Below are 18,899 nucleotides of genomic sequence, written 5' to 3'. Positions count from 1 at the left end.
AATAAGGGTTATGTGTTCCTGTGTCTGTGGGCGTGGCGCTCCTCTGCTCTCTTCTGGTTCCTATTTGCTGCTGATCATCCACACCTGTCTTCCATCAAGTTCATAGAGCTCCGGTATATCAACACCGGTCATTAAGCCACTCATAGCCAGATCTTCAGTCAGCTACTGTGGTAGTTTCACCTCAGGCCGTTCCTTGTTCCAAGTATTACTTTTGTCTTTTTCTCTAGTGTTTTTGTGCCTGACCCGTTCTCCTGTGCTTCAGGATTACTGTCCTCTGGCCGTCTCCTTCCGCCTGCATCCCCCCAACTACTGCAGAAAACCACTTCAATCCCTGTTCACTCATCTGCCTTGTTTCAGCATCTCCAGCGATTACCCCTTCCTACCAACCTTGTGCCTCTGCCAGCAGCTTTCTCGCTCATCCCACCTTCAATCCCCCTTTTCCCTTACAATTAAATCCTTTGTTCATTCATCTACTCCTGAGTCTGAGTCTGCGTTTGAAATCTATGTGAAATCACAACAGCAGATTTATGACATAAAAGAAAACATGGTAAAAAAAGGTAACACTTTACTTGAAGGTATCTACATAAGAGTGACATGACACTGAATGACACTTACTAAAAGAAGCATTATGTCATAAATGTTTATGACTTGTTTATAATGTTTATGACACGTTCATGACAGTGTCATGTCACTCTTATGTAGCTAGCTACCTTCAAATAAAGTGTAACCCAAAAAAAGAATGCCAGTAAAAACAGGCTCCACACATAACGGCGCATCACACAAACAAGCTCCCTGTTTGAAATTGACAAATGTAAGAAAAGGACTAATAGCAGCAGATGTCATTCTATATCTTATAAGCCTCAAATAGCACACCACTCAGAGCGTATCTGACCATCTCATACTAAATAACAAAACACAGAGAAATACATTTAGGGCCCCGCTAGACAGATGAAAGAAACAGTCCTGAACAATGAAGTTGTCTTTCCTCCGCAGCGTGTGGTAAGTATTTAATCATAATCACTGGGCAGGAAAAGTCCTGTTGTGCTTAATATTGCTCAGTATTTCTGAAAGGAAAACACATTTTTCTCACCATGAGACTGTAAAATACAGCTAAGACTATACATACAAACATTTGATCAGTTTATAAAATATGATGCAACTTTACAGATTAAACTACACAACAGTATATAAAATAAAATAAAATTACTATTTACACATTAATGCATCAGTCATAATAATCTAATAATATATTATATACTGAAATAACACTCACATGAGCCATTTTTGCTGCATTATGAGTGCTTTTACGTTTGATACTTGAATAACATTTAGCTAACAATTAGCTAATAATACATACTTTTTCTTAAATGTCATATTTTCAATGTGGGACTTTTACTTGTAATGGAATATTTTCACTTCAGTAAAGGATCTAAAGAATCAGAGTGTCGTTGCATATGGAGCCCAGAAGTTGACAAAATGTGGTAAAAGGTTATCAGACACGCTGAACATATAACTGAATACATTATCAAATTATATTGTTAAATAGTTAAAATGGAGTGTAAAACTAAATATAGCAAGAGAAGAAATAGAAACAAATATTAAGCTTGATACTTTTCCTCTATAACCTCCAATAAGTTGCTTTTTATCATAGATGATATTAATAGAGATAGGTGAATGATAGAATTCAATCAAATGATTGAAAGTGTAAAACTTTATTCCCACATCATTTTCAACTGTCTAACTAGCTGTATTATTCATTGATGTTAGCTTTTTGACTCTATATAGCTGCACACTATATAGGAATTAAACATATTTTATTTATATTTCAAACTTCCCTCTAAATGTGCAAATATGCCACAAGGTATCCAGTAATCATTTCTTAAAGTCAGCAGTGTACATTTAATTAACTGAAAGAATGTTGTTGATCCTTGAGATGTTTGAACAAATCGTATGCTGCCTCTTCTGAATTAAACTGGTGCTAAGAGCATAATACAAACATTGTAATTGCATTTTTTTTTTAGCATTGAATCAGGAAGTTCAAACACAACAGCCTTCACGACCAAAGTCCTTCAAATTTTTGCTTTTGTCTGAAACCCGAAATCCATTAAGCTGCTCAAATCGAGTCTCTGCAGCTCGTTTGTTAATGTTAAATATGCTGCTGGTTTGGATGTCGTGTTTTGACATCGCCTCAGACTGACCTGTTATAGGTTTCTAATTTTTGTAATGATTACTTTTGTGCACAGGACAGCATTGAATTTTCATAATTTGCTATATTTTCCTTTTAATTTTTATGTTTTATTTACATGAATCTACTTTTAAATTAATGAATTAAACTATTCCCATTATTCATTCAACCATTACATCTTTGTCACTTAAACTGTAGACGTAACTGCAGATCTGAGAATAAACTATGACTGCGTCAATGGCAAGCAAATTAGTTGGCACATCCCAAAAGCTCTTGACTCAACTTTTTACATAAAGGATGAGGAAGAAAGTGAGACGTATCCTGGCAGATACCTCCCATACTCTCTTCAGCCAGTTTGAGCCCTTTAGCTCCTGGAGGCGTTGTAGAGCTCCTCTGGCAACTGAAAATGTATTTGAGAAGTCCTTCATCCCAAGTGCCATCAATATTCTTAACTCAAAGTGATTTAAAGGTCCCATGGCATGAAAATTTCACTTTATGAGGTTTTTTAACATTAATATGCGTTCCCCCAGCCTGCCTATTGTCCCCAATTGGCTTGAAATGGTGATAGGTGTAAACCGAGCCCTGGGTATGCTGCTCTGTCTTTGAGAAAATGAAAGCTCAGATGAGCCGTTCTGGAATCTTGCTTGTTATGAGGTCATAACAAGCAAGGTTACCTCCCCTTTCTCTGCTTTGCCCGCAGAGAATTTGGCCCACCCATGAGAGAGAGACATCATGGCTTTCAAACGAGCAAAGTGGCAGTTGGTCAAGGCCACACCCCCACCCTACTCCTTGCCCCCCCTCTCTCCTCCTCAATAGCTAGAGACACAAAAATGGCACATACTAAAGAAAGCTCATTGTAGGACTGGCTCTAGTGGCTGTAATTCTGCACCAAGGCTGAATTCCGGGAAAGAGACTTCAGATACAGTATTTGGGGACCACTAAGGTCTATATAAAAGCATCCAAAGAGCACCATGTCATGGGACCTTTAAGCCACACACACTGAAATTAAAAGTGTTTCAATGTATAATATGATTTTGTCTTTGTGTTTGTTTAACTGCTAGTCTGCTTTTCATGTTGTTGTTTCTTGTGTTTGATGAGCCAAAGAAAAATGTCCATCCTGGTGGACAATAAAAATACATTATATTCTATTCTATATTGGGGTGAAATCTTAGAGGCATATCTTTAATATTTGGGAAGTAAAAACCAAAACTATCTTCATGGCCAGATACTGGGTAAGTGGGTATACAGTATGTATATATATATATATATATATATATATATATATATAAACTGATCCTTTAATAGGATTGCTAAGCATGCCATTGACAATTCTCATTGGTTCAATTCAAAACAGTCCAGATAATTTCATTCAGATATCTCAGAGTGACAGTGAGTTTGGCCAGACCTCTCTCAAATATCACAAAGATATACTGTATGTGCTGTAGGTCTGGCAATTTTCTTTTTTTCCTTTTTTCTTTTTTTTTTTAGATATCTGGTAAACAGTTAGTGAGAAGGAAGATGCATGTCTGAAAATAGTAACTGAATAAAACCTTGGAAAGTACCGCCTGTTATGCAGGACAATGAAAACACTGTTCTTGTAACACACATGGCATTTGCGGAGGATTTCTTACTGGAAACAGTAACTGTGTATAGAACAACACAATCATGTGCAAAAGCTCTCATGAAATTGGTAAAGCTAAAATCTCTATTCTGGTAAATCAACTGGAAAAATGTCACATAAAAAATACCACATATTCCATTTTTGTCTTTAGTTTGCTTTCTGTATTGACTCAATAAACCATCACACATCTCTTTGGAGAAGCCTTTAGTGTCTTCAACTAATATACAGTATGTTCTCCTATGGCGATGTGCCTTTATTAGAAATAATGAAAATAAAAAAGTGTGGAATACTACACTGGAAAGGATACTCACAATGAATATGTACACTACAAAAAAAGAAAATATAAAGTAATCTGGTGTCTAACGCTTTAGGGACAGAGCTAAGTTTTTACTCTATTCGGAGGCTTTTGATTTTTTTTAAAGATTTTTGAAAACATAGCAAGCTCTATGAGAAGCTGCAGCTGAACAAGCATGCCTGTTCCTCTGCAAGGCAGTTGAGGATGGTAGCTGTACCTCTCCCAACCTTGTTTATGTCTGGCCTTTCTGGTTAGCCCCTCTGTGATCACATAGGTAATTATTTTTTGAATCTCTCTTATTCCCATATAGTCATGAGATCCAGCTTCCAAGTTTTGAAAGCAGATTTTGTTACACTAGGCCCTTTTATTGGCTGTGCACAAAACTAATATCACCTATTCAAAGATGGCTTCCCAAGGATAGATGCACCCGTCAGAAAAATTGGAGAGAGCACTTGTAAATTAATATGATTGTAAAGAGAGCGGTGCATCTTTCCTTGAGAACATTTTAATATGACATTAATTCTACAAGGACATTAATTCAAACGATTGAGCATTTGCATAAAGTGAATAGATGTTCCAAAAATACAGGGCTCATAATGAATGTTTAGGTGACAAATGTCTATCCTTTGATCAGATTATGACTGTGTTTGCACAACATTTTTTATTCTGATTGAGCTCATAATTGAACTAATGATTGCATTTTTTTCTGGTGATCCATTTTCCAAGTCTAAATTGTTTTGGCAAAGTAGAAAAAAGGATAAGGATTGCCAGGATAATTTTTTTTCTAGGTTTTTGTTGTTGTAATACTAATTTCTAGCCAAAAGAAAGACATGACAGTAATGTTACATAACTTGCTGACACCCAATGTATGTACCTTGTGTTGAGAGTGCACGGACAAATGAAAACTCACCTGGAAGAAAACATGAATGCTTTTAGTCCTCTTTAAATCTTCAGCCTCTTGTGGCTGAAATGAGTGTTACAACAACAAACACTATTTTTCACTTGTCAAAACTTGTTTTGCCACTGTTTTCACAGATGGAAATAAACTAACTTAGAAAGATTATCCTGGCAATACCTTTTTTTCCACTTGCTATTAAGTCATAAACACCAGAGAAAAAAATATTTACATCAGACTTAAACAAATCACCAGAATGTTCTTTCTCATTTGCCTCTCAGGGCTTTATGCTGAGGATTTGATTGAGTGATTGAGAAGGTTTGCAGGTAGGATTGAAAATCAGCGGAAATACTGGGGACTAGTGCAGAGCACGGAGGGAATAGCAGGCTCTGAAATGATACGGAGTGACAGGGAAACTATGGCAAACAAAAAAAACTAATTGTCATGTAGGCCTTTTCCCAGTCCAGACATTTTAAAAGCAGGAAAACCACAGTGGTAATTAACAAAAGTATAACAGCTCCCTTTTTATTAAGTTGAGACTGCATGTTTCAGGGCTGCATGCAGGCTCACTGGCTGCTGAACTGAGCTGTCGATTATTTGAACTTGTTTCACCTGTGCTTTTCCTGACAAGTTAACTCTAAGGCGAGTGTTACAAGAGTAATGTTAAATCTGACTATAAACTATGACCGTTGAGTGAACGAGAGAGTGATTTCACACACATCCACACCTGTTCTGCTTTTTTGCTCATTACCCCTCATTGTTCCATAGTTTACATATTTAAGGCGGTTTCTCAGTAATTCTTGTCGTTTGACAAGTTCCCTCGTTGTCAACCTCCCCTGTCCTGCCTGTTAATCCTGTTAGCTGCTTGGCGTGCCAGTATCCTGCGTCAGCCCGCCAGTTTGCTCATCGGCCTCCTGCTGGTCTCATCCTGCAGCCTCCCACCAGTCAGGATTCACTGGTCTCAGGTGTCTAAAAGCCCCTTCAAGTCATTAGTCTGACCTCTTCCTCTGTTTTCTGCTTGCCGTCGCCTGTTAAGTGTTCAGTTTGTTTCAGATGAACTGGTTGTGTGACGTGTTGTCTGAAGTCTAAAGGTGAAAAGCCTGTAGCAATAGCCTCCACCTCGCTGCATAACAATACCTCCCTGATTTATCCAAGAAATCTCTGACTTTTGTGCATCTTAACAGTCTCAAATCCATACATTGTACAGTCTCTACTTGAAGGCAATCATGGTGTTACTCTGTTACTCGCTTGCTGCAACACAATACATACTTTAAACTTCAGTAACATTTTCAATGTAGGACTTTTATTTTAACAGTACAGGTATTACTACTTTTACTTAAAGCGGCTATAACTGATATTTCTTATAATAGCAATGTATTAAATGACAATGTGAAAAGAATATGAAAGGGGTTGCTCGTAGTGATGAACCTGAGAAAAAATAAGTTAGGATCTGAATGCTATACTGTCTTTAGTGTATTTCTGTTCCTGAGGTTTCAACAAACCTTTTTTTTCCCACTGTAACACTTGCTTGAGTCATTACAGGGACCTTGTATGTGTGACAGCTCTACTTTAAAACAATCACAAGAATTTGAGTTCATTATTGGGACACTGCAGCCAGTGACAAGAAGAAATCAATCTCTTTAGATGTGAAATTCACATGTATGTAGTTACATACATAATGTTAGAGTCGTAGGGTTGTTCCAGTTAATAGCATTATACCAGATGCTCTTAGTTTTGGTTGAGGATGCTACAATAAATTGAGCCCTGGATTTCTTGCCAGCCTTATCCTTTGACATTTATGCTGGGGTAGCGACAATGCACTTCAATAGTCCATTGTTCTGAACAACTATCATCAGTAAAGCCCAGGACCTGGGAGCTGTGCTTTTTCACCAAAAAGCACAAAATGATCACCCATAATCAGACATCATACGCCAAGATGTCTTGAACAGGAGCATTTCCAGCCATTAAGTGTAATTACACTCCTGTATCTGCCTTTATATACCTCAGTATTCATATCAAATAAGCCTCCCTTTACATGGTGAGACCATAGCCCTGTCTGTCCTTTATAGAGCACAACAGCAGTTCTGGCAGCAGTTAAGAAAAACACCCTCAGAAAGGTAAGCTTGGCAGAGCTGACACTGAGGATGAGTAGTTTATGTCTATTAGAGGTTCAGGAACTTGTATGTGTTTGTTATCGATCCGTGCCTAAGGACACAGAAGAGGATAATCTAGTGAATGGTATCTATGTTCTCCACTATTATCAGTGCTCTTTGAACATGCACATTTGTGTTTTGTAATGATTTTCTTTTTTTAAATTACTGTACATCAGTTTCACTCCTGAGATTGTGTGCCAGAATTTGTATTTTTTACAACATATGCCTTTATTATAAACATATACACATGTAGCAGCTGAAACCGCATCATACTGTAGGTCCAATTTATTTTTTTGCCAGATGGCAGAAATTCGATGGTGCGCTGATTTTCTTTGATGGCAGGACATAAAGCTCTGTTCTAAAAGCATGCATCTGTGTGATATCCCCAAATCCTCTGCCTCAGATACAATCTGTGCGCACATCTGGTCATAATCACATTTTAAACATTGGTTATGCAATAATCTGTCTAATGACTGTGTCCTACTGGCAGAGTTTTCCCATTGAATAGACAACTGAGCTGCCACAGAGATAAAGAGATTTGTAGGCGCCTAGCAGGTATGCAAACTGTTTGAAACTGTGATGAAAAAAACAATCAAACTGCTGCAGCAGTATATTGAATTTGAAGCGTGCATTTGGAAGGATTTTGTTGGAACTTGGTTTCATCAAGTGACCCATTTGTCCTTAATAACCTTTACATATAGTACTGTATGTTTATGTGCTACCACTATGTATTTTCTTTACTTTCACATCGCTATGGGTCATATAATTTATAATTCTTAAATGTATTAACTAATGTACAGTAACTGCATATTCACAGTCAATTCTTAAACAGAAAAGAAAATGATACATTTTGATTTTTCCTTCCATAGATGCTGGAGTACATTCCTAAAAAGCTTCTAATGGCATCCGTGCAAACTAACCAATTCTGATCAAAATCAGCAAATATATATATCAATTTCTACATTTATTCATATTAAAAAGAACCATGATCAGTTGAAAGTAAAATAAATTTAGACTCTTCAGCTGTATGTGGAAAAATAAATTAATTACTGGACTCCTTTTCTATGGAAAACACAAAAAGAATTTGTCATTTCTTTAATTGTACAAAAATACCTTAAGTCACCTCATATTGTCAAAGTCTGCAGTGATGAAATATTGAACGTGAGCGCTGAACCAACTACTGTTTCTGCACAAATACACAGTGCAACAGTAATTTTCATTCATCAGGACTATTGATGGTCAACTACAGACCTACCGGCAGATTTGCTTAATGACCAGAGTGGAGGACAGCTGATCGTACCGCAGACATGTATTAAATCTTGCATTAAATAAATCATCACGGGCAGAAATGGGACTGTGCCAGTCTAGGCATGGTACCCTGCCAACAGGCTTTGTGTCTGTTAAGTCAATTTTAGTTCATTACGATTCTATTCATTACTCTTCACTTTGATTTGAAGGCAGTAATTTCATTTTTTTAATGTTAGAACCCTAAAGAAATGGTTACTTAATATTTCCAGAATTGACTGGTTAGGAGATGGGCTGTGACTATGTTTTAATCTCATCCTTGTAACCTGGTAGAGCATAGGTTACCATGTAACCAAAGTGAAGCAGCATTATGAGACCAGGAAAAGATTCAATAATTTATTGCCATCTATAGTTGATAGAAATATGATTTGGTGAGCTCACACTAAACTAAACAAACCGTGCACCCTTATACAGCAACCAATTTGTTACCTTTAGTGGCATCATTGGCAAACTTAAACTTAACAGACTGGGAGTTGGAAATACATTAAATGCATATATACTTAATGTCACAGTGGAGACAAAATGCATGCCTGTGGGGCCTTAGCATTAACAATTAGACTCTTAGAGAACTTGTTGTTAACTCTGACCACCTGCGTACTCTCCTGCAGGAAGTACAAGCTCCACTGACACAAAGACTTTTGGAGGAGTTTATTATCATACAATCTGCGCCGAGGAGCGTTTCTTTTCTTTTTCTTTCTTTTTTTAAAAACTTTAATCCTTCCTCTGAATGCTGAGTTTCTTTTTTATCTGGAGCATCCATTCTAGAAACTTTTCTTAGACGCTTATTAGGATTAGTTGCTGCTTCGCCACTATTGCATCTCCCCCCTTTCTGCCCCCTTTAGCTCTGGCTGGTTGACGTAAAACGCATCACTCCGGTGCGCCACTGCGGGGATGACACCACAGACATCAGAAACCACAACTCTGGCATATTGCAAAACACAGATAGCTTTTCCTGGCAGCAATAGGCTTAACCAGCATTGTGTGAACTTGTTTGGCAAGGGCTTGAATGTTACAGATGTTTATTTATATGTAAAAGTCGCGCACTCTAGCTGTAATTTTCAAAATGCGTCTAGTTTTGACCAGTTTAGATCTCCGTGGTAACCGAAAAGGTGTGGCTAACCTATTCTGAAGCAGGTTATTTTTATAGGATCAGATAAAATTGTGTGAAAAGCCTGCCTCCTTGCCAATCAGCTCTTGGTTATGGTTATAATTTCAGCAGGATCTTCTATTATATGGTATATTGTATTATCATCCAATATAGTCTCTATGGTCACAGACCTTTAGAATAACTTTACTTACCATGATTGCTTATCCATTGCAGTATGTTTGTACAATTGCTTTAACAATATTTAGTTTGTACTGAATTCAAACTCCTGCTGCATAATAATTGCACTAATTTTCTTTCATGGGACATCAATTGTTTCAAAGTGGTATAATCATATTTCATCAGATTGTCCCTGAGAAACATGATGAAGCAACTTTGGGAAACAGAAAATATTGTAAAAATCCAATCAGATGGCAAGACATAAAAATAAGTCTTTTAATCTGCTCAATGGAAGTATGTGTGAAGTGCAGATCAAATAAGAAAACCTTTATAGTATCAGTGTGTAAATAAATTTGGATTTTACACTGCAGTTGAAGCAGCAGTGGCACTTGTAGGAGAAATTTCACAATGCTTTATGGTCTACGGCTTTTAAATCAATAAGGCTGTACATTCAGAATACAAAGAATATGTGCATTTCAAGGTCAGAAATGGTCAGATGAAAAAGGAACCTAACGTGAAAAAAATAGAAATGGGACGTATTGTCTCTGTGGGCCTGTTTGGAAGCCCTTTCCCCACTCTTTAACATGATTTATGCCCAATAATCTTTACTCTAGTTCAGCCTGAGGAGCAAAGTTGACATAATTCTGTTTTTACCGCTTAGAAGTCTTTTGTTTTATCTATTATTTTTAATTCATCGAGACATCAGTGAGGACGTCTGACTTTTAAATTGTGCTCATTTCAGCATGTGTTAAAAAATACAGACTTTTCCAATTTACAACAATTTATTCAAATACATGTTTAAAATACTATTCATTCTTGTAATTGAACATCAGAATGGCAGATAATTATTTAAATAAAAGTCTCTAAATGGAAACTTGAGCAGATAGAATAAGTGGAGCAGCTTAAAGATGTATGAGCTGGTAAGTGAAACAGAAAACAGGTTTCTAAGTTGCCACAAGGGGGCATTTCTTGCTTTAAAAGTGTTAATCAGTTCATCTGTGATCCTTAAAAGCAACATTTAATTTGATCATTAAATTGACATGATATTCATATATTTATAACATACAGGAAATTCAGACTAGTATAGTGTAATGTATTTGTGGTTTAAACATCCTCCATGACACAAGAATACATTTATCAAGCTGTTCAGTGACAGTAACAAAAAACTTAGGTTTGGCTTTATTCGGGTACATTTGCTCATACAAACAAACACAAGCAAACACAAACAAAAGAAAACATATGCGCTTAGACACAAATACAATGTATGAAATAATCAGAAGCTCTGCTGATTGGGATGCTGGCTCCCCGACTCCTATTCATTTAAGCAGTAAGTGGCCCTCACTAGTCCTTCTCTTATCTCTGAATAAAGCAAATCAGCACGGCTGGCTGAGCAGTCAAAGCAGAGAGCCAGCGAAGCACCTGGCCTTACACGGCTATCTGATTAGAGGAGGTTGCAGGCCAGGTTGAACCAGACCAGGCCAAGCAGTGGCAGATCTGGAGCAAAATGAACTAAACCAGGCTAATTCTATTGTACCATGGCCTCCCTAGAGGCTTAGAGCAGCAGGGTCAAATCAAACCAATTCTATAGCACAGACCAACCTTATCAACCAGGAGTGAGAAGAGCAGTGGAGAAACTATAGCTTCACTGGTTCTGAACAGCTGATTGGTGTTCTCTGAAGCATGTATTTAATGATTAAGCTGATATTATCTTCAGCGTCCCCAAGCTCCCAAATTGGCTTACGAAAAAGAGTCCTCTGACATATTTTATCTCAGCTGAAAATGGCATGAATGTTGAGAGTGACACAGCAGAGTGAAGACATTAGTGACATAGTTCTGCACACACAAAAATAAAGATAACAAAAAGGTTTGGAATTTGTTCTGGTTTTATCAGTTTTTTGCTGTTTGCAAACATTGTACCTTGATGACAGTTTATAATGTACAAAAGCATAAAAAAGAAGCTTAGTCAGTCTGACCTATGCAACACACTGCATGCAACTGTCATTAGACAGTAGCTACATGCAGACTACGCATGGCTTACATGTTCAGGTGAGGCATTGCATGACACATTTTGATCTTGTTTAATGCACATAGTAGTACATAGTAGTCTTTGCTAAGGTTGATATATTTGGATGCTGACGTGCTTGGAAGCTCCAACTGAATGGAGGTGAACAGAAATCAATTATTTACTTGTTAGGGAATGTAACCCAATGTAGAAGTTTGATAATGAAAGGGGAAACGACATTTGACAGTCAAATCAGAGAATACATGTTGGCAGGTTCAAGGTGAAAGACTGGATAATATAAGCAGACATACTGTATACTATAGGGTGTCACAAGAAAGCACCATCGTAAGTCATGAGCTGATGTTGGACCTATCATACTCATTAGTTATTGAAAGTAAGGTATACTATCAGGAAATGAAATTGGCAAAAAAGCACCTGAAAACAGCAGCCTGTTGTGTAGACAGAAAGTGTTTGTTATTACAGTATTATTCCTGATCGACTGTGAGGCTGCTTCATGACAGGGTCAGTTCCATTAGTCTGTTTTTTTGTTCAGTTTGGGAAAAAATTGTTGACCATTTGTGGGAGAAAAGTACACACGGTGCAGTGGAAGTGCAACACAGGAGAGTAGTTGAACGTGCATGGTCTAGGTTTCACTTTTGCATTAATAAGAAGGGCCATGAAAACAACCAAAATGATGTCTAGAACCACATCATATTTATAATTTTTAAGCTACATGCTAAGTAGCTAAGTGCAGCAGAAAATGTTAAAGAATTTATTGAAGTTATTTTTGTTTCCGTTTCTTTTTTTTTTCTTGTTCCTTTTTCTTTTTACAAGTTTATGAGGACTGTCTAAACAACGTTTAGTGGACGTTTGGCCTTCAGGTTCTGTGGAGGACAAAGTTTATGAAGGCAGGTCCTCTGATCAGTCCTTCCAAGGCTGGATTACCACCTGGGCAAAGTGGATCATTTCCCCAGGGCCCTAGAATGCTCCAGATTGAACAATTTAATTGACAATTGGTTTGAAAATGTGCACCTCTTAAACACGGACTTGACTGGCATGATAAGGGCCTTAAAGTTGTTCATTGAAGTCCTGTGTTAAAATCTAATTTTAAGGCGTTCTTTATTTCAGTTTTGTCCTTATATTTTGGATATTCCTAAATGCATGTTTAATCAAATTACCACACAGTAAATCAAGGACCATGCTAGTATTCTGGCATAGAAACTCTGTACCTGTTGCACAGAGATTGGGAAGAATAAAGGTTAACTGGATAGATCCATCAAACCCAACCCCTGAACTGATGTGCTCAATAACCCAGAATGACCCAACAGTGACTAATGGATGTCATCATCAAACTAATTTGCATACAAAAGGCTTGCAGGAGTTTAAAATAACAGATTTATAGTTACAATATTTACAATTAAATGCATCCTTCTTTTAAACTATGGCTCAACACAGCTACAGATACCTGATTTACACAAAATGACCTTAAAATAAATCACAAAAATAATGAAATATTCGGACAAGCCTGGGACAAAGTTTCATTGTACTCAAACGACACAGTATCTGTTTGACTTTTTAAGTGTTTAAAAGCTGGCAGAGGTGTGTGTATTTACTGAGGTGTGGACCTTAACCACCTGTCTCTAATTAGTGGAACATGCATTCAAACAGATGACTCTCCCACTCTGTCTCACATCCATTTGCTCATTCCCCGCTGGCACATTTATCCGTCTTGTCTCATTCGCCACCTATACAGCTTTTACCACAGCACCCGCTCTTGTGTGGCCACACCCTGTTACACAACAGCTGCACCACACACAGGAATGATGAAATACAATAACTGCAAACTAGAGAGATAAGAACACCCGCAATTCATATATCCATAATCTAACTGTAATCATTTGGCTCAGTAACCTACGAAACACAGTCTCCTCTGAGTGCACTGACACTGAAGACTTCTCCTATGAGAGCATTTTCTGACTTCTGACACACGTGATGAGAGCTTCTTTTTAACATGTAGCTTTTAAACACTGTCAGCTGATGACCACTGATACATCTGAGCTAATTTAGTTACATACGGCTGCATTCATCTTTTTTTTTGTTTGGGGAAAAGCAGATTTCTCATTAAAGATGTCCTAGATACAGCTGCCTTTTGATGATTAATAGTTTGTTATTGAGGGAACAGCCAACACACAGGACAATAGAGAAAGTGATACGACAGTTGACAACTGCTTTGAGTGGCTATTGCTCAGCTGTATCATGAATTGCACTTTCAACAGATTACGGAATAAAAAGACTGACTGTAAAAAATGCATTGAAATACAACCCTGTATAGAACATTTAAATCATACACCTAGCTGTGTTCCTCTCTCTGCTAAACGTGCACAGACAGGTGTTAAAAGTTGTTGATGGATGTTCTTGGAGGGGCAGTCGTTCATCTTCATAGATCCTTTTCTTTTGAAGGATTGGTGTCAAAACAGTGGCTTCTAATGGATGACTTGTTCAGACAGGACCACAGACGTGTTTTCGACTGGGTTTTCTGTCTATAAGTGTGGAACTCGCACTTGTAAATCTGGCCATCTCAATCTTTTTTATTTATACATAGAGCAGGTCTGTGAACATAGTTTGTTTAAAGAATATAGATTTAATAGACTTTAAAATTAGCCTGGTACGTAATAGATATATCACTGTGCTGATGAGATGGATCTATTAAGAGGTAAATACATAATAAAGGAAATGTATCTGTTTTTTACAACAATACCCAGTTGCAGACCACAGTCTGTTTAGGCTGGAATTTATAACTTCACAAAGTTTCTCCATACCCAATCTGAATGAAGGCCTGCTTGAACACTCCCCTTCTCTGTCCTGTTTGAATTTTGCCAGATTTGTGAAGTCAGCTGCTGCCTTTATGTCCTGTAGGAAATATTTTATCCCTGAACTGAGCGGTAAGGAATGACCTAAAGATGTGATTAAGAAGAGAGGGAAAATGACAGAAGACAGAAGCCATGACAGCAAATCACATTGTTCAATTTATTTCGTTAATTCACATAATGTCTAAGGATCAAGTAATCTTGCTTCACTATACAGTATATAACCAACTTGACACTACATAAAACAGAAGTGTCGGTTAAGCAAACAAACATGAATGCCCCTGGTCAGTCCATCATTCAAGGTAATTTAATGCACACTATTTGTATACCACTGTAGCACTGTGGCAGCTCATTCATTCAACAGTGCAGTGATGTTGTCTTTAGATGGTGTGAATATTTGTCATGACATTTGGATGGATTTGTCTTTCCAATCGCTGCCTCCATCATGTTTCCATGTTTATTTAAAAGCACCATATGAATACATTGATACATTATTATTAATTAAGATGCAAATTTCCCCAAACTATTTTTCTGTTATTATGATCAAAAGCACTAAGATAACGGTTTTGTTCTCCCACATTGGTGCCCCAGTTGACCAGGCAAACTGGATGGTTAAGTGTCTTTTGTTATTATAGTTAGTTGCTTGCGTCTAAGGAGGTTATGTGTCCTGTTTGTGTTTGTCTGTTTGTTGCAACAAAAACACATGTGAAATTCACATAGATATTCTCAATATATTTCACAGGTAAAATGTTTTGAAAACTACATGTTTGTATGTGATTCTATCACTTCATAAAACATGTCAAATTGAAAAATGTGAAATTTCATATGTAATTTTAGACATTTCACGTTTTTGCTGATATCATGTATTTGGTTGTTGCAGCAGTACAACAAACAACAGAAATAAATACAGATACGTATAGAAAGTAACACAAATAAATAAGAGGTAAAAAAAAAAATACTATTTGGAGACAAAATGACATGATAAAGGGAGTGGTGCTAAAAAAGTGAAACTGGTGTAATTAATAGCAGCAGAGTCAACGGGTCAATGTAAACAGCACACTAGACTAATATGTGTTTGTCTGTATCAATATAATAGAATATAGTGCAAGAGTCAATGTAACATATTAACATAATATAGGTAGATAGATAGATAGATAGATAGATAGATAGATAGACTTTATTAATCCCAAACTGGGAAATTACTGTGTTATAGTATCATATAGTAGCTACATTATGATATAGTGAGGGAAATTAGACATAGTACAAGGTGCTCTAGTGTAGTAATATAGTTTAGAATAACCGAATATACAGTATAGTACAACAATATAACAGTGTAGCAGTACATATGCATAAGAAATGTACACATTAATGCATTAATAATCAAAATCCAATAATGTAATATACATTATTCTAAAATTGACTATTCTGCAAAATGAGTACTTTAACAGTTGGTACTTTAAGTTTATTTATTTATTTAAAGATTATTTCTACATTGTAGAATAGCTAATTTATTTAGGTAAAAGCTCTGAGTACTTCTTCCACCACTGGTTAAACTACCCAGAAGTGTATAAAGTAATTAAAATTAGCTCCACCTTTACCATCTGCATCATTAAAGTGATGTACACAATAATGCATCACTAATTATAATCCAGGTATATATTATTCTAAAATGGGCCATTCTGCATCATAAGTAGTCTTACGTTTACTTTAGGTGCTTTCAGTGTATTGTGATGCTGATACTTTTGTACTTTTGCTTGTAACTGAGTATTTCTACATTGTAGTATTGCTGAATTGCTGAATAGATCTGAATACTTCTTCCACCACTGTCTGTGAGGGACTTTGTTCTGTATTGATAACTGTAGCTGGATCGATGCTGTTACAAGTGGACTTCAGGGCTGTGGCGGTGTAAAAATCTGATCTTCGTGGTGTCCCTGAAGGCGTCATTTCTCGGGATGTTTTGTTTGTACCCTCCCCTGTCCCTGCTGCTGCTGCCCGCTGCCCAGGCTGGCTGCTGGGCTCGGGATGACGCCACCTCTCGCTCCGCCCCGGCGCAAACTCGCTCTTTGCGTTCATTTCATTCCTCTTCTCATTCCGAGCATTCTTCGCATCTCCGTCAGTGCGCGATTCACCTACACCTTCCTGGCTGGCCCAGAAACACCAGAATAACTTGACATAGTATTAAAAAAAATACCCCATAACATCCCATTTGTCAAAAAAGGGGACATTTTTTTTATATGAGATATCAATAACGAGGTAAGTTGCAATGGTAGTTGCAGGTATCCAAACTGGTTGTAGACTTCTGTTCGTTGGGTTTTAGTTGGCGTATTTGTAAATATTGGGCAGTTTATTAAAAATGTCGGCTTATTTAGGTATTTACTATTTATCCCATGGCGTAAAGTAACGTTAGGTCGTCTCTTACCAAACGCTGAGATAGATGGCCGATTCTGGTCGCTGTTTGCAACAGGGTGCTCACTTTGAACACTCACTGTTGTAGCCCATGGCTTTGACATGGCAGCGAAAATCTTTGACATTTTTCACATTTTTTAAAAGAAGCCCCATCATACGCCCCTATAAAAAGCCTCAGGGACCGTGTTGTCCTGTGTCAGATCCCCAGAAAGTCCCCGCGGGATTCGGGATGAACTAAAAAAAAAAATAGACCGCAAGAATAACGATTTTTTTTGTGGACAAGATGACGGTTGAAAACGTTGCTGTTTTCCTCCGTAGTTGGCTCAGCCGGCGGGAGTTGTTGAAGATTTCACTGGAGCATTTTCGGACCACCTCGAAGAAGAAAACACGGTGGAGAGACTTGTTGCTTCAACACGTTTTGACCGTGCTTTTTTAATCGCCATCGAAGTTTTGTGTAAGTACATTTTTTTTAATGTTTGTTAACGTTACTCCTCTCAGCAGCGTACGTGCTCCATGTTGTTAACTTAACGTTACTGTAACTGTAAACGAAACCGAGTGAACCGGAGGGAAAGGCTTGTGTGGTGGATTAAAGCTCCCCTGTGTCTTTCCCTGAGTACCCCAAAACTAACGTTAGGCTACTACTTAAAGAAAAACAATGCAGTACATTGTATTTTTCCATAGGTTTTGCGTTACTTTGGCCTTTTAAAAATACTATTAAAGTGGCCTGCTTCAGCTAAACCCTTTGGATATCTATTAAGAAGGAAATAGCTTAAATTGATGCTTATATGCAGCTTTTTGGGGGATTTCCTTCATTGTTTTCCTTCTCCTTCCTCTGCTTTGGGAAATGCCTGCTCAGCTAAAACTGATCTCCCCTCCAACTGTATGCCAGCTGTGTGTGTGTGTGTGTGTGTGTGTGTGTCACACAAAGTTGTACTCCTTACAATGATTTCATCCCCATAGCTTTTTGTGGACTCTGGGAAATTACACAGGCTATTATGCAAAGAGAGGGATGAGAATAAGGCCAAAAGCTTTCATTAGCAACAGTAAAGTTGGCTTTAAAAGTGGGTGTACACCCTGTTGCACAAAACATTGAAGGATGTCCTCTTTGTGCCAGACTTTGGTTAGTCTCCATTTGTTTTTACCCCTGACACTTTTCTGTGTATTTGCGACTTTAAATGGCCAGATTTGGTTTGCTTTGAACAAACAGCCCAGTCAGGTCATCAGGCCACAGTTGTTTACACAGCTCAGATATGCTGTTGTGATTCCATCAAGGTGTCAATATACTTCATTAATTTAGCTTAGAATTATGTAATAACCTCATTCACTCTCTAGTGAGCTCTCCAATAGTTTTTTAGTATCTCAATCAGCTGTCTAGTCAGACATCTTGTGGCTTCAGTTGCCATCGCTTCTAAAAAACAACAACAACAAAAACTAGATTGTTAAAGTTGCTGTTTTGTATTAGTAAGCTTAACAGAGGAAGTGACACAACTGAGCAATGGGTTGAAAAAAAGACCTGCACAAACTTGAACAACATCCATTTTTCATCCCTACTTCTACTACTACTACTACTACTACTACTACTACTACTAACGTTACTACAAGTTTTTGGCTGCAGCACCTACAGCCTCCCACATCTTTTGCTTTTAATGTCAAAGCAGCTGGTTATGACCAGATGCCTTTTCTTACAGTTAATGCTGTTAATCATTTTATGTAACTTGTTATGAGACAAAAAAAAGACGTTGAAAAGACAAAATAAAAAAAATAAAAATTAATTAACATGAAAGGGCTGTTTTCATTTTCAGGAAACAGTCTGAATGCAGTCAGGCGTAACCCCAGACATGTCACCGTGTAAATCTGCTTGCTTGGAAGAAAACATTAGGGGTAGAAATAGATGCTTTGTTTTTAG

At 37.4% G+C, this 18,899-nt stretch overlaps 1 protein-coding gene across 8 annotated transcripts in view; it reads left to right on the top strand.

Annotated features, from left to right (window-relative positions):
- The first annotated feature begins 16,594 nt into the window (after positions 1-16,594).
- tead1b (TEA domain family member 1b) overlaps positions 16,595-18,899 on the top strand; it is a 60,312-nt gene continuing 58,007 nt past the window's right edge. For 2 of the 8 annotated variants that reach the window (XM_039794815.1, XM_039794813.1), the window contains exons 1-2: positions 16,595-16,840; positions 17,312-17,447. The gene's annotated coding sequence lies outside the window, so the exon portion shown is untranslated. Of the gene's footprint in view, positions 16,841-17,008; positions 17,448-18,899 lie in introns of those variants that run through there. The other 6 variants (XM_039794817.1, XM_039794816.1, XM_039794820.1 and 3 more) reach the window with 4 other exon arrangements.

The sequence above is a fragment of the Perca fluviatilis genome, chromosome 3, assembly GCF_010015445.1.
Source record: "Perca fluviatilis chromosome 3, GENO_Pfluv_1.0, whole genome shotgun sequence".
Classification (NCBI taxonomy): Eukaryota; Metazoa; Chordata; class Actinopteri; order Perciformes; family Percidae; genus Perca; species Perca fluviatilis.
The sequence above is the reverse complement of the archived record's forward strand: the minus strand, read 5'-3'. Positions and strand labels throughout refer to the sequence as shown.